Source organism: Monomorium pharaonis, chromosome 2 (genome assembly GCF_013373865.1).
Source record: "Monomorium pharaonis isolate MP-MQ-018 chromosome 2, ASM1337386v2, whole genome shotgun sequence".
Lineage (NCBI taxonomy): Eukaryota > Metazoa > Arthropoda > Insecta > Hymenoptera > Formicidae > Monomorium > Monomorium pharaonis.
Window position 1 is genome coordinate 28,554,696 of NC_050468.1, and position 17,842 is coordinate 28,572,537.

Consider the following 17,842-nt stretch of genomic DNA (forward strand, 5'->3'; position numbering starts at 1 on the left):
CGTTCTTTTTAATCTCGTCGTAACGCCCTGACCAGGTAACTGTGTCAGGACCGTTGTGCCCGAGATCACCGGCGGTTGCGCAACAAGGCGGAGCGTGGAGATCCAGCGAGGATCCGATGATCTAAGGTCTCGGGGCGTATACAACCGGCCTCCTCGATTTACTCGCCGCGCTTAGTTTCTCGGGCGAGCTAAAGCTAAGAAGCTGACTAGAGATTGACCCAGAAAGCCGGCTTGCGGATAAGGTTCCCTGCCAAACACGACGTAGCGATGATGTAGAGATGATCGGGACGAGCGAACGCAGAGAACATGAAACGTTACATTCTGACGCGATTAAATAAAAATTATGCATTACATTACAAAAATACAGTAAAGTATATATTTTATTATATATATATATATATATATATATAATATAATATATATAAGTATATATTTTATAATATATAATATAAATTCTTAAAGCGCATATCTTTAAAGAGTGTAATCGTTTCATTTTTTCTTATAATAAAAATCTTTATTTTCTAATTTAAATAGAAAAGTGTTTTATATGAAGAGTGTCATGACGAATCTAAATTGTATGAAAAATATAATGCAAAAAGTTTTCCTGGAAGCATGATGAAACGAAGATGAGTAATTTACCGTGATTAATCGGATAATTAATACTCTGGTTTGCGTGAAATCTTGGTTTATTGCGCTCTCAAGACAGGATTACATAATATAAAAAACAACTTTAGAAAAATTTCATGAAACAGAATGACACAGCAATTAACTGACAAGCTGTTCAAACCGTCAAGAAACCAATTTCTTACAAATTATATTTATTTACCACATTACTTTACAACTTTATTCAGGCTATAAAGCTGTTGTGGCAATTCTTTATCATATATATATTTTGTGTCAACTTCTAAATATTTATCAATGCAAAGTTAATCTTAATTATAACATTAATTTAAAATAGTCATTACTTTTCATCTTAATATTTTACGAAAGACTTTCAGAGTTATTGATCAAAAAGAGAGAGAGAGAGAGTGATTGAGTTGAAAGCATTTAAGCCAAGTAAGCTATCGTTACGGTACAATAACGATCTTCTGATCCGGTCCTAGGACAACTGGATCGTCATCGTGGAGAGCCGGAGAGTATAGGGACAAACTATAACGTAGTGGGGCTGCTATACAGTTGCAGAGGTGAATTAGCGTAGTCAGGAGGTGAGGAATGAAACGGGAGTATTGCGACGACGGGAATGCTACGAAAGGACAACGGGAAATCGGTTTCGATCCTTGACGGTGAGCTCACGGAAATACCGACACACTCCTATTCCTACTCCTCGATACACAATTGCGACAACGCCGAAATCGAAACGCAGTGGATTGAACAGGAAGTCGAATGGATAACGTGACGACGGGACAGCCGAGTATAAGACGCGTAACCGAACCAAAGATATATCACTTGGAAGCTAGCGATACAATATAAGGAAGGTCTCAGGCCTATCGGGTGTCCTTTCAGCCACAGACAATGAATGCAGTAAGTTCGGAGTCGATTCTAACCGTGACTTTACAGAGGATTATTATTTGCTGATATTTATTAATTACAGTATCACTCTATAAACTAAAATCTAAATACAATCTTTTAATCACTTAAAATTCAAGTAAAATTAATCGACAAATGAGATAATCGAGCATAAACGATACAAATTATCGATGGCAATTTTTTCTTGCTTTTGCATAACTTGGTATTTTTTCATGAAATTCACACATTGTATAAATAAGTGATTATTCTTAATATCAAATGAAGATGATACCAAACGTAAAATTATTCGAAACAATTAAGAAATATAATTGCCTGAAAATACAAACTATTAAAAATATTTGTACGTGTTCAATGTACTTTTTCTTGAACTTTCTTATAAATTGTACGAGTCTTATCGAGACTAACGCGGTGAACACAAACAAAGAAGAAGAAAAAGAAGAGGAAGAAACCAAAGAAGAAAAGGACGAAACAAATATGCTTGCGAACGATGGAGCGGTAGGGTGTCGATACAGTTGCAAAGGTGAATTAGTTGCTTGGGAGGTTGCACCGCGAGTAACGATAGAGAAGAGATAGTGACTGTGTTCAATACTCTTCGTCCCATCTCTCTCCTCCCCCCCTCTCTCTCTCTTTTTCTCTCCTTCTTTCTCAGCCGTTCTCTCCCTCTCGCTCCTGCGAGAGCACATCGGCTAGCTGGGAGGATTCCGGTGTGTCGGTGACCATCGGGTGGGAGTGGTGCACCAATACACCATCCACCACCTCTCTTCGGAGTCCAGATCGGGACGCACGGGGAGTGGGAAGGACAGTCAGAAGAGCGCCGGAGGAACCTAGGAGGAAACGTTGGCTAGAGGGAGAGACGTCCTTCGCCGGCCGAAGTAGGAAAAGGAACACAATGAGCGCCGCGAAGAGAAGGGGAGGGAGGGGGGCAGGAAAGGAGGGAGGAGAAGGGTGATAGAAGAGAAGGGGGGAGGGCAGGTCGCGTGCCGGCGTGGTGCTACTCCGGAGCTAAAAGAGAGGAGAGCACTTACCTTACCGACGTCTCTCACGGTTAACACGCGCAGGGGAGCTCCTTCGCGCGTATATTCCTCCGCGTGCGTTTTCACACACACACAAACACACACACATACACACACACACATACACACGCGCGCGCACGAGTGCACACGCATACACATACACACACGATCGGAGCGGTATACGATATACGTACGTACGGCGGCGGTTCCCCTCCCCTGTGTGTGCGGACGTCTCCTCCGGTGTGTAGCTCACCTACCTACCTACCTACCTACCTACTTACTAACCTACCCGCACCGCGGCCTACGGATTCAGTCTCCCCGCCCAACTCGACGGTACCCACGACGGAACGTGTAGTACCTCCGTGTTCGTGAACGTCCCCGATTGTGTGTGCGCGCGGAACGTTCGTACGCGGCATCGCCCGCTTCACACACCGGCACACTCGGCTTACTCACCACCGTACGGACCACTCCGCTCTCGTCGCGTCTCTCACGAATCTCCTCCAAGAGCGCTCGCGCTGTTCCTCGCCGATATTCCGCCTCGTCCGCGCGGCACGGAGTGCGAAAGAAAGAGCGAGAAGGAGAGAAGGGGAGGGGAGGGAGATATCACACGCCTCGAGAGAGGACCTGGACAACGGAGCACCAAACGATCGTCGGACGGTGGTGAGCAACGTGGTTGGCTCCTTCCGTCGCTCCTCCCGCGAGAGAAACCAACAGTCAGGACTCGACTGTCCTGCCGACACGACACACGCGTGTGTTACGATCTACGCATTTCGGACTCGTACCCAAGACCGGCGGGCAGTGCGATCCCACGGGGATCGGTCATCCGGATCATCGAACGATCGCCATCGAAGGAATCGTTAATAAGGCCGATCGTCGCTCTTCGGCAAAACGAACTCTAGTCAGGAAGCGTAAGAAGGGAAAAAAGAAAGAAGAAGAGAACTGTCATCCGGAGAAAACGAGAGGCCGTCTGTTGCGGTGTGTGGTACACTTGAAAAAGGGACGAGTACCGCGGTATCGTCGGAGCGGGAACCGATCGGGACCGTTATCCGAGCACGTGGTCGCGTGGTGCACCACGAGGTGCAAGAAATCGAGAAAGGCTTCCGGTGGATCTTGGGTGTATTATCGTTGGGGAACGATCATCTGGTTATAGGTCGACGGAATGTTCGTGCGGACGTTCCGGTATCTCGTATCCACGTCGTAAGGGCCGACACCTCGTCGACCCGTGAAAGGGCCTTCCCCCCGCCCCCCGCGAAAGAGGGAGAGTGATTACGAGTGTGAGGATAGTGTGTTGTTGTAAAACAAGTGATTCCTCTCTGCGTCACCACCGCTCCTTCCCTTCTGTCTTTTCTTTCTTCTTGGTGGTCGTCTGACTTTCTTCTTTCCTTTCTCGCTTCCTTTACCGTTGTACCTTTGTCTCTCTTTCTCTCTATTCTGTTCGGATTGCCTCATGAGCGGAGCTAAGGAAAAGTGTCGCAAAGTCAACGGAAGTGCGGGAACCGCTGTCACCCTCGGCTCCAAGGTCGTGGCATGACGTATAAGGTAAAACGATTTACGATTCTTTCTCTCTCACTCTCCCCTGTCATCTTCTGTCATCGCGGCACCGGGGCACCGGGATATTATTATATCTCGGTATCCCGAGCACTTCTGAATATTTATGAGCGCTCCGGGCGATCGGTATTTTCCAAAGAGGCACAAAAACGTTTAAGCTTACAAGCCGTTTCTATCGGTGTTCTCGATATGCTAATCTAATCGTGTCCCTTTACGTCAGTGATAATCTCGATAATCTTGATAAAATAATTTAAATGCGGAGTAAGATAAAAATGTCGAGAAAGCAAAAGTGTCCGCTTTTTTAATAAGGGATACAATTGTCACAAATTTATAGCAACATTTAAAATGTTTGGTGGGTTTAATTTTACAAGTTGAAAGCACAGTCCAATGTTCGTGTCTTCTTCTATAGATAAGACTGTAAAACGATGATAAATGATACGAACGATATTTACATTCTAATATTGAAAATTCTTATTGGCCGAAATATTAACACTCTCGCGTTGCCCGTGATGATGCGTACCGTTTCGTCGACGAAATCTCAATTCATACTCCTGGCGCCGGCGTCCTCCCGCGCTCCCGGTAATTACCCCGGTAATTACAGAGTTCCTGCGAAATGCCGACACGGTGTCGCGTGTGCAGCAATCTACGGGCAGGAACGTTGAAACAGTAATTGGAGACGAAGTGGTTTTCATTTGAATGAAAATAAATGCGCGCACGAGTGTGACCGCGGAAGTCCTCCGATAATTCTACGATGCATCATCTAAATGAGTGTGCACGCTTCTCGAAAGCAAAATATAATAATAACTAAAGTTAATCGATAAAAATACATAAATGTGTATCTGTTATGTTTTATTGCGATTTCAATTTATTTAAATTGTAACAACACATTGGATGATGATCTAATAATAAGATTGAAACGTTTGTGTTTGATTATATAACATTGTTGAACATTTTAAACCATATTTAACATGCACATTTGACGACATTGACTTATTTTAGAGTGATTTACGATATTTGCAAGTGCCTCGATATTTTTACAAAGATTAAATGTCACCAATGTAATGCAAATTTTTCAGACATTATTCAAATATCCTTTTAAATTATTTCATTATTACCCCCTAATTAGTAATCGTAAATTCGGAACAACTGACAGCATTAGAATTTATGTAAACTTATTTGCAACTACAAATCGTGCGCGCACTTATTTTTCTCGCATTATACAAAAACTATTGCAGGTTGACACACCAGAAAAATCTTACGTAATGTAATTAAAGCGACGCGCGAGAGTCACGCCCATAAATTCGCGCTCTCGTAGGTTCCGGCGCGAAAACGCGTTGGACGTTCTAATTCGTTCGAGACCAGTTCTGAAGCTGCGCTTGCGATCCCGCGCGCAAGAGCGAATCGCCCACGCTCGTCCTTATATCACCGAACGGTTCGTTTTGCCGCCCAGGAAAGCAGACGTTGCAAAAGCTATGTTCCCGCGTCATCCCCGCCGTTTCCTCGTTCATAAATTTACGTGCCTCCGGGCGCGCGCGCCCATTCGAAAGATAGAGGAATACAGAGAGAACGAGATTCCACGAGATACGAAAGACCCCGATAAATATGTTTACGTTGGAACAGTCAAAATAACGCAGGCCAAGCGTCTTACGTAATACGAATGCAAAAGTTACTGATACCGACTCATGCGATAGTCACATTAGTTATGAAATATTGTTTCCGCAAACCTAAGATGTTTAACTGTTGAATACCGGAAAACTAACCATTATATATTAAAATTATTACATATCGTTATAATCGCTATAAATTCCGCGGATAGAAAAAAAGAATATTCATCGCTCTGAGGGAAAAAAAATTATAATCTACAATTAAGTAATCAAATTATTTGGATCGCTCGCAACCTTGATTTTACGTTTATTTCTTTGAATGAACTCTGTGTAACTAAAAATTGCAATTAACTATTCTATCTATTTCAAAGATTTTTAAGTTGTACTGATCAACTCTCCCAATTAGTTTCTTCAATACCTCGTTATGTAAAAATCTTTTTTCACCTGAGTGGCATTAACCAAAATATTAAGTTACTTAATTACAAAAAAAGATCAAAATTTTTCCCAGACCGATGAGAGATAAAAATAAGAAAAAAAAAATCGAAAAATTGGTTCAACTCTATTTTCTCTCGTCAGAGAGATTATTCTCCCGTAGGAATAAAGACGGCGGATCGGAATATTCGATAGAGTGGCACGAAAGATATACCGGCGATGCATTATTCATAGAGCACAGCCTGCGTGTGGCGATAGCACACCGCAATAGACGCGCTACCGCTGCGTACGGTGACGTTAACAGTTAATTGATAACAGGTAAGTCGGGAGTGCGGGACGCGGTGATTTTTGTTGCACCGCCAAGCGATGCCGATCTCGATATAGGCCGGCCGACAACACCGTTAACAGTTATGCGAAACCAATGCGGCCGAGAGCGGCAGGCCGGGGCTCTTGTCTCGTGGCCCATTATTTTCCTCTCCCTCGCTCCGGCCGCCCGTGCTGTTTGCCCGATCCATCTCTGCCTCGCTATCGGCAATTTGTTAGAATCGGCTTCGTACGTGTGCGCCGACGCACCCATGACTATCCGTACGCGATAAATCGCAAATTACGAGACGGGCGCGAACATCGCACACCGCACGAAAGTAATTGTAAATAATATGCGCCGGACCTCGCCTCCCTTCGCCTTGGGAGTAATGATAATTTGTAAGACTGCGCGGGCAGAAAATTTGAAGAGGTGAATCTACGCGGATAACGAGTAGAATGATATTGCGGACGTAGACCTTCCCTTCACTGCAAAATTATTTGACGACAACAGTCGTGTACATGGGTCACAGAAAAACGAATTGGGATCTACAATTAAAAAGATTGTAACGATTTGCGTTTATAGTCAGCGCGTAAATCAGTTGAAACCTGTTACGACCGTTAAATTTCTTTGGCTTCGACAATTTTGCATATAATTTTACTTATTATTTACTTATTATTTTACGTCCATAGAAAAAAAAACGGTTTTGCTGAAGTACTCGAAAATTTAGCTAGATACAAATGTGAAAATAACTTTGTCAGATCATCAAAATGTCGGGAAAAAACTTTGTGCTGCGTTGCATTTGTTTTCTTTAATTTACACACTTATATTTAATTTTTAACATTTATGATATATAAGAAATACTTTTAATTATGTTATATGTATTACAAATAGAAAAATATTATTCTCGTGCTAAGGAAATTAAGTACTTCATTATTTTTTATTTTCTTCTTTTAAGTAACAATTATTCGTACAAAGAATACTTTCTGGTTAATAGTCTTTAAATATACTCATTATTTACTTAAAACCAAATATATGTTTGAATTTTTTAAAGTATTATTTATTTTAACTATTTCATGAGTTTGTCACAAATTTATCGTAAGCGTCAATTTTTTTCAAAATATGTTTTAAATTCTAGTAATTTAATTAAAAATATTATTTGCTTATTATTTTTGTTTTTTTCTTAATACAATTTTATATTAATCTTCTTTGAAAGAGTAAATTTCTTTTTAAGTATATGATAATGTGTTTTTTTATCTATGATAAATATATTTTAAAATAATCAAGAAACTATTTGTTGTTAAAGATGACTGATTATTTACTAGAACAAAAAAATAAATTAATTAATTGCTTTTCTTAGCAACATTTTTCTATGTGCCCAATCCTGAAAGTAATTTTACAATAATTGCAACAATGCTAAAAATGTACTTAGCTACGTTTTTAGATGCTTGAGCGCTTTTTGTGTGTGAAAAAGCGAACTCGCAAAACATGTGGTTAACGTAGAATGGAATAACGCCAGATATGGTTTAATACCAAAGCCATACGTGACGACTCCGCCTACTTCGTTTTTCTCTTTAATCTCATCCTTACAAAATCAAACGGAACATAGCAGTGTCAAGCGATATTACACGGCACCGGGATCGTACCTCCTTTTTTTTTTTCCTTTTCGTTGCTCAACAATCCAGGCAAATCTGTACACAAACGGTAGACCGGTATTTGAATACGCCGGCTATTACGAGAATGGGGAGCACGACAATCATGAGAGACTCCCAGACGTTCGAACAATGTCCTCACCTCGGTCCTGGACTGGCGCAAACGGCAATAAAACGGGCCTCGAACGACATTACCGTCGCCGAGTATACCGGCCATCAAGTACTTCTGCGGCAGTAATTCTATACCAACTTCTGTCTTCTATAATCTGCAGTGATATACACGCTTTCTTTATATTAAATCGGTTTTACACATACATCATGAGATGATATTTAATGTACAATTATAAATTATGTCTTTTTTAACATTTATAATGTCTTGTACTTATAAGTTAGTTAACTAATTAGTTAATTTTTTTTTTTTTTTTAATATCAACAGGGAGTTCAATAAAATAATTCGCAATATTAATACTATTTAACATTTTGTACCTTTCTTATTCTTTACTTTTTAAATTTTGTCCTTGTTTTGTTGTACTCTAATATACATATTTTTTTGGCAAACTCTCTTTTGAGATACGGTTTCCATTTAAAGTTTCTTCATACTTGAGTATCTTTACCCTAAACTCTCTTTATAATTTTACAAAATAATACGAAACATTTTCTCAAGTTGAAAAAATTCCATTGAGTAAAATAGCCGATCGGTAAAAAAAAAAAAACAATTGCAGCAATCGCAATTTTTGTTTACAGCATGAATAGATTAATTCTACGATGCAAATCTCCGTGGAAGAACGAGCTTATACATAAGAAGTCGTTTGGGAGAAGAAAATTGAAACAATTTCAATCGTCTTTTTTTGCCTATAGCCATAAATGTAAATTTGTTTCGCGACGGGGACAGGATCTCTTCGGTAGCGTGAAGCTGATGCGTGGGCTTGCACACATGTGCCGCGTCTATTTATACATTCCCGCGCGTACAATGGACCTGTTGCCTTTAAATTAAATTCGAGCAGCACCGCAATGCCATTGTTAAATTTCATTGCCGCTTAGAAGCTCCACATCTCGCGCTGCGGACAATCCGTGTGGACCGACGAAATTTCGATTCCATGAAATTTACGATTCACATCGAGTGCGATTCTGTAATGGGCAATTATCGATAAGCCGTTTTACGTATAGTATCTGTGTATCTCATCAGCAATAGCTGTCGTGTGGTGACAAGTTGGGGGGAATTTAACGTTATCTCGCGATACGTGAACCAGTTTATAAAGAAAATTATGTGCCTGTAATCCACTAAAGATGCAACGTCGCGCCAAAGTCTGCATAAAAGATGACCGTAGAGAAAGAGAAAGAGAAAAAAAAAGAACTGCCTGTGCTCTAGCGATTTAATCAACTGCGTAACGGTTCTTACAGCATTTCCAGAGATTCAAGATAGAGTCCTCTGTCTCTATTGATGTTGAAATGCTGCAAGTTATGAATTACCGCTCGCGACGGAAATTAAAATTTACAGACTGGTTCGGCGTGAAAGATGTGCAAAAAAATACGGGGGGGGGAGGGGAGGGGAGGGATCCGGGATTGCGGCGACGAGTTGCATCCCGCCGAAAGACCGTTCAGCGGCGGCCCGAAACGCGAAACCGACGCTTTTACGACCGGGCTGTAATCGTTAAACATTGCTGCAAACGTGTTTTTTTTTTCTTCTTCCCTTTTTTCTTTTTCGTTTCCGACTTTGATTTATGCCCCGCGTCGAGAGGACGAAGCGCATCGTTTAAGCCAAGCTGCATATTAATTAGCCATTCCCGCCGAAAGAGGAAACACAAAAATTGCAGGGCGAATGTATCATCATCTCTTATCTCAACGAAAACGCAGACGAAACGGCGCGCGCGGCCGGTTTGTGCGCGCGGCGTTTGTAAATTCTTCAGCCGCGGATTTCGCGTGAGGTTCGCGTTGCAAACGGGATGCTGCAAAAAGCGTTATTGTCCATCATTTAATTGTAGTGAGCGGACGCGACGTTAACCTTGTGGCGTGGTGAAACTGCATCGACTGCATCTTCGAGTGGACAATACGGTGACCTTGCCGACTTGGAGAGATAATTGTAGCGCCTCGAGAGATGGAAGCTTAAATTTGAGGCCGCAGCCTACATTCGCGATGTAAGAACGCAACGATAACATCGTACGCGGTGCGTAAAATGGCATACGGAGAGATGTAAAAAAAAAAAAAGGGCCGAACAGTACCTACGTGTTTTATTATTCAACGCGTGTGTATGCGAGCGGCCACCGCTTATCCCGCTACAACACGCTGACCCTGTTATTTCATCTCGCGATTCACCGCAGCCTCCTCGCCTCTTAATCGAAAATCTTAAATCGTATCGTACAACTAAATAAACATTCAGCAATACCATCGTACATGATGTCTAATTTAATCCTGCGCGGCGATTTAAATCGCGCGGAAATTACGAACACATACCTGCGCCAAAATTAATGCGGGACTTAATTAAGTTAATTTAACTTAATGACTCGGCGACAGTTTGCGCTACATTTGCCGATCGTGACCGAATTTCATTAAGGTCAGTTGATTGTGTTAATTAGATAAAATGCTGTAGTAATCGAGCGATAACTCATTCGATGTTGGTTGCACTTTGCTTGAACAATATCGAAAATATCAAATGTCACGATAAATTTTACAATAAAACATTAGTATGCAACAAAAAATGTAACAAGAATATAAAGTCAAAAAATCACAAAAGTATTCGAGTCAAGTTACAGACATAAGAATATAATATGCAATTATTATGGATTGAATTACCTAAAGATGTATTATGCAATAAAATAAAATAATTATATAGATCTATTTTTTTGCAGAAAAATAAAAATTGGAACAAATTAACACAAACTCAAAATTTGATCGTGAGTAAAATCAACCGCGTGTACGCATTATAGGTACGCATGTTTCTGATTTGCTTAATCAGCCCTCCATCAGCGCTGAAGGTTGCCCACACTTGTTATTTCTTGCCCGTCATTGCGAGACGAGCCGCCTTCTGGCTTCGTATTGTTACATGCGAATATAATCATGAATTGAAATCGAAACCAGCATCTTAAGGCAGTCGGTCATCTGACAAATTAAAGAGGCTATCTTTGTGCGCGCTACAATATTTCAGTTGCTTACTTATTAGTAATCTTTTAATTATCTTGAACATGATAAACTTCAGTTAATTCTCCGCGAGCCAATCAGCTTTTCACTGCTTTAGTTAGTCTAACTAGTAAATGGTTGTATTTTTTAAAGAATTTTTGAATTCTAAAAAACTCTGAAAAAATTCATAGGATTTTATTGTACGATAAATTTGAAGCAGAAATGGGAAAGTTGTTCCAAACAACTCCGATTGGTCTATAAATGATTAAATACAAATCTGAGAATAGAAAAATCTGTAAATTTATTTACCATCTTGAGATACTGTAACTCGTTCATTTATCTCTCCGTCAACAAACGTAGGAATGTAGTGGACGTTACGAGATCGTCGATTTGTCAGGGTGAAAATGAAAATGTTCTCACGATCGATGCGGTCTATTAACGACCTACCTGCTCATTAAAAGCGCAGAAAATCTTCGTGAACGTCACGGCACCCTCCAGAGAGGCTCGTGTTATCCCACCCATCCTTTCACCAATTTTCGTTTCGTGCACCATTAGGCGGCGTCGACCTTGCGATCGTATTCGAGTACCTTTTCGTTCCAAGGTTGCAGGAGCACCAGCAATTTAGGCATTTGATTGCACCGTTTACGTATATATAACTAATATTTTACAGAACTACCATAAAAAAAGGATTTTAAACAAATTCTACGAAACATGATGGTCGCAATTGCATTAATATAATGACTTGGAAATACGTTTTAGTACAAAGAACAATAACAATATTTATCTTTCGATTTCGTAACAAAATTTTAATCAACATTTTTCTAGTTTTTTTTTTTTTTTTTTTTTTTTTTTTTAATCAAAAAAGTCACATGTTTGTACAAATCTAAACGCAAATGTAAATCAAATATATGTATTCAATAAAAATTTAACGTGCTGAACGTTTAAGACTTTGAAATACAATGCAGAAAAATTAGTTATTAAACATAAATTCGTTTAAAAACAAATCCTTCCTTCAGCAAATTTTATTACATTATTAACTTTTATATAATTATATAAATCTCTCCTATCAATCTATCTCACTTAAAATTTAAATTCTTTTATCGTATTACTAACACATTATGACCTTAATTATAATTCTAATAATATGATTTTTATTGTTACTTAAAATTATAGTTTTATTCTTATTAATCCTTTCTGCCGCTTTTTACACTCTTCATGAAATCGTTGCTTCTCACAAACAAAAAAATTTTTTTAATCACTTCTACAACAATTATAAGGTATTGAATTGAACCTGATTTATTTTCTACTCGCAAATTGTGAAAAAAGAAACGTACGTAATGATAACAAAAGAGATCGCGAGGAAAGAAATGGGCCACGAGGCTGACAATGTCCGACAATGTAAGGCCCTCGCAGTGAGAGAAGAAGAGAACGGAGGTGGAAGAGGAAGACGGAGAGAGATGGTGTTGACTAACAAACGATGATTTCGTCGTACTGCGTGAATATTTCATGAGGAAGCGGTCGGAGATGCCGCGTAGAAGTTGGGCGGTACGGTCGACGAGATCGGCGGATCGGCAGACGATCGAGCGTGGAGAGGAGACGAGATAAATGCGTTTTACAACGGAGATGGACGACGCGGGGAAACGGGACAATCGCGGAAGAGGACGGAAGGTAGATCGGGGAAGGGGGGGGGGGTGGAAGTGGAAGGGAGGTTAAAGAAAGGGAATCAGGCCAACGGCTGGGCAATAACCGGCCCCGGAGGAAAATTCATGAAAATCTATTCCTGATTTCGTGCCCGATCGCTGTATATATTTATGCGCAATATGGAAGAGTCCGCGTAATCGTGTTTGACGATTTGAAGCGATCAAGTAGAGACTCCCCGGCTTTCCTCGTACAAAAAGTTGCCGTTCCGAGTGATATTTCGGTCGGGCGTGCTGATGCGACCTCACGCGATTTAGAAACACGATAATTATCTGGAAAATAATTACAAACTGAAAACAATTCACTGTTTAGTTTAGCGAACGAATATCGCATATGCAGAAGTGTTATTCACTGTTAATGTATTTTAAGAGTTCTGCAAATTGTTAATGCAATTTTTAGTATCGTTGATTTAAGCGAGAATATTTTCTAATATAAATATTGAATATTAATATAATTGAATTAATGTATTTTTTAATTATGTATTTATATATTCTTTTATTAACTTAACAATATTGATGTGTCTTATTAAAGTTTTATAAATGAGCACAATATTTTGTACTAATATTTTCAAAACTAAAACGCTTTCGAACCGAAGGATCGCATTAATGAATCTATAAACCATCGGAAGAGTCTATGCTAATTAGGAAAATCCTTTTTCATTAGTAATTGCGCGGAAAGCGATCGACAGTAGCGAAGCGCATAACCAAATTAAATGTTTAATTGTGAAGCGGCCGCTTCCTGATTCGCGCTCGTTCTCGCTGCAAGAACTAATAACGTGCTAATCGATTAATTAGGAAGGCACTTTCTAGAGCATCCAATTAAATTACATTCAGTCCGTTCGGTCTTCATGTGCCATCACTCACGGGCGTTCCCCGTTTATTTTCTATACTGTCGCGCTTCTCGTTTTCTCATTCGCCGTCGATTTCACTCCTTTTAAATCACAATCGCTCGTTAAAGACGAAACTTTATTTTCTCAATTGCAAACCGGATCGATCATTCGTGTGTGGAACGCCTTAAAACAAAATTCGAACCTTGCGCGAATATCACGTTACCGTAATAACGGTAAACACTTCATCGTGCGAATTATATATGTTATCGATAATTATTATCATTATTCTGGTACGTTCACATGGTTAGTATAAGAAGGTCAATATTATTAATTTTATAACAACGCTGAAGAAAAACTTCAAGTGCTTTTGTAAGATAATAATTTAATTGTAATAGGTACACGTAGATATTATGTGCGGAGCACATTAAAATTCCAGAGTAAGTTGTTTTTAAAATCTTTAATTATTTGAACTTGTTGGTGTGCAGAGCACATAAAAATTCCAGAGTAATTTGTTTTAAAAATCTTTAATTATTTGAACTTGTTGGTATAAATATTAGCGATTTGAACCCAACATTCTTTGAAATTAGAGGTTTTACAAAAGTCTTTCCAAACAATATGTCTTCCGCTTCAATATAAAAAATTTACCTAATCAAGTTTATTTTTGAGTAAATCAAAATTATTTATTTTATCAAATGTCCCAATCGTATCTTAAAAGAGAAAGAAAAATTTCATGACGTAATTTAGCTAAACATAAAAACGAAACTTTAATAACTTTAATCAAATTAACTATAAATTCCTAAGGGTATTGTTCTAATAACAGAAATTTGCTGCTGAACATTATTAATAGCGCCAATCGGCGAATCCTAGAGGATTGTGGGGCAAAACGGCGAGCGACTTCTCGCGTACTCACCGCGTTCGCTTTCCATCGAACGTTAACGGCCAATTTCGCAAACTCGGATATCCGCCAGCGGGTATAAACCATTTTCAGCCTGGCTAACAGAACTGAAGAAAATTATTGCGCCTAATGATGATCGTGTTTAATGGCGGAACCAATTGTTTGATATCTCTGTTACGCCAGAACCCTTCATCCTCTCTCGCCCGATCGTTCTGCCTCTTCATCGCTAACCCTAGCGATTTCCTGACGAAAGGCCAAACGCGGTGGAAAGACGCCGCGGAAATTCATGAGAAAGGCTCGTTTACCGCTCGCGACGAATCTTGATGTTGCACCTGGCTCTTATATGTAGCCGCGGGTCGTACTAATACTTTCACAGCCGATTTTTGTCGTGCGCGACTTTTTATCAAATGTGAAACTATGTTATAAGGCAGAACTAGGCAGGTATCTATTGCATCTCAACATTTGCATATTCCTCTTGAGAGTAGCACAAGAATCTGTACAAATGCGAGCAATAACATATATTTATACTGGAAAATATATTTTACATGACGTAACTAAGATTTAATGAAGTTTTAATGAAATAAGATAATACAGTAGTTTAACGCTTGTTAAAATGTCTCGGTCTTCTTTCCTCATTTTGCAATTTGTAAAGACAGTTAAGTATTATGTTGCTGTCATTATCCGCAAAAAATTGCACAAAGTTATCATAAAAAAAATAATAAAGACTGTAATACGTTAGGAGAATGAGAATTTTCCATTTCGATGTAAGCCCGTCGATCGCCGTATCGGCATCTGCGCCGAGAGAAAAGTGAAATCTCAATAAAATCAAGACGAGACGCGAAACGAGAGCAACAAATTAAGCGAGCGGGAGCGAGGCGCGCGCGCGCACGGGTTTATTGAAATCTCGAGGGAGCGGTTGAAAATCGCATTACGATACGCCGATCGATCTCTTCCGTTCGCCATCATAAACATTTTTCTTTTTCCTCATTTGTATACAACGTGCGCAACGACTGTCCGTGTTGCGGATCTTAATCTGAAAATCGATCCGTATGAAAAGCAAAAAGGAGCAAATTAATTTTCCATCGACGTACGCGCGGTGCCGAGTGAAGGTACTTCATTAATGATCCGCGATACTCGAAGGACGATTAACATAGCGATCGTCCTTTCTATACGTAATCGGCTTCGCGCTTATGAGTTACGCGGAATTCGACGGCGCGGGATTGTCCGTTTTACGGTGAGAGAGCGCGCGCGGGCCGGGATTCCAGCGGCTCGCTTTACACTTCGGGTTTTCATGAGGAAAACGCTCGAGCGATGGCGAGTCCGCCATTTAACTAAATCACATCACTCGCACATATAGAGAAAACCATCGAACACGGGGCACACCGCGCGCGGTCCGTCGCGCCTCCCTGCGTCGTCAATCTGAAATTCCGCAAATACGTCGTAAAAGAGGAAATCCGCGCTTCCCCGCCATCCCCAACCCCCCTCTCCCGCGGCATTAAAATCGTTGGCAAATCCGAAATGCCGATCGATTTTCTTCCTCCTTCCCTCCTCTTCCCCCTTTCCCTTTCCGCAGGAGCGATTGTCGGGCTCGCCGGGCCGGAAAAGCAGGCAAGCCACGTCGAGAGGTGGAAGTTTTAGTTTCGCACGGGCAGAGATCTAAACGCCGTCTCGTGCTTGCTCAATTCCGAAACGGCGAATCGATTTCGATGTAACAGTGACGGAATTGTGTACCTCGATTGCGCAACGCGGCAACTTCTCGACAGTTTTTGCGGGATGATAATAAATCGCTCTTCTCGCCGGCCTGCCTTTCGATGCGCGTTTCTCGCGAAAATGGCGGGTAAGGATATTTGTAACGATCTTATTGACGACGTCGACAATGATCGTTTCATCGATTGTATCGCTTTTTTTGTCACGATTTTGATCCTATTAAAGTCATTCGGCTGAAAGAAGTAAGACGGTTCGAGTGAACCTCAATCCCTCCGTTTCACTGTCAGCGTTTGAAAAGGAGAAAGAGAAGAAAAAAAGAGAGAAAGAGAGACAACCTCATTAACCGATAAGACCGTCGTCGTGATGCGCTTTGCGAGCGCGCTTCCGAAGTAAATGAGACGACAGATCTCGAAGATTAATGATCGCGATCGGTTGCGAAGTCTCCGCTGCCGGTTCTCTGCCGCCGCGCGCGACGATGGATGAATCATGAAATTCGCAATGCGTTTTTCTACGGGTCACAATATCATACCTTATTGCCTTTAGCCGCCATTTGACTCCTCAATTAAGGAAGATTGTTTTCGCGCTGTTAATCGATCTGGAAAGACGGACTGTAATTTCCTTATTGAGATAGTTATCGGAGATAAAGAGTGAGAGAAGAGGGTTGCTGCAGGAAGGAGGGGGGACAGTTCCTCTCGCGCGTTACCTGAGAATGTTTGGCGGGCTACTGTGAGATGCCTCGCGTAAAAGTAGGCAAGTCACTTCCAAACGCGCGCGTCTGACCCGAGCCTGCCGGTTTCCACTTCCAAGAAGCCGGCCGCGCGAGAGATTAGAACCGATTTACACGGATTGACTGCGATCGTCTCGCGCTGTCTCTCAACTGTCGGTTTATGCGTAACGTCGCTGAATGAAATTGAAGAGCCATTAATTTACTTTCGTAGAAGAGAGAGGAAGGATCCACCGCGTATGACGCGCGTACATAATTCATTCTAACACGACGGAACATTTACAAATCTCAGGCGAGACAGGGACGCGTGAAAAAAGAAAGGTGAAAGACCGATTTTAAACGCCTATTAAACGGCTCTCTATTAACCGTAGCGGAGAATGTGTTTGAGGATGTACGGTGCAATCGTAAATTAGAAATCATTAGCGAATTAACGTGTTTGTCAGTGCAAAGATACTCTTACATTTTGTAATTTTTCAATTCAATCTCTATAACTACATCAAAGGAAAAAAATTATATGTATTACGTTAGAAATATTAATACACTTTCTTTGATAAAAAAAAGTTACGCACAAGTCTACAATTGTCAATTTCTTAAAAAAATCGTACAATCTTCCTGAGATTATTTTAACAAAATCTCTACTTTTTTCTCTTCAAATTGATTTTCCTAGAAGATATTTTTACATTATAAATATAATTGTAAAGTTTACAAATTAATATAATAACAACTACATTTGATTTAGGCGTAAAACTGGTATCGGACCAGATTTTTTTACATATTTTTGGAATCGCTGAACACGTT

General features: G+C 40.5%; 1 protein-coding gene across 1 annotated transcript in view; it reads left to right on the plus strand.

Moving 5' to 3' along the window:
• The first annotated feature begins 1,108 nt into the window (after positions 1 to 1,108).
• Positions 1,109 to 17,842, plus strand: part of LOC105831576 (transcription factor hamlet) — a 39,866-nt gene continuing 23,132 nt past the window's right edge. Inside the window, exon 1 of the mRNA XM_012671785.3 lies at positions 1,109 to 4,079. The gene's annotated coding sequence lies outside the window, so the exon portion shown is untranslated. The remainder of the gene's footprint in view (positions 4,080 to 17,842) is intronic.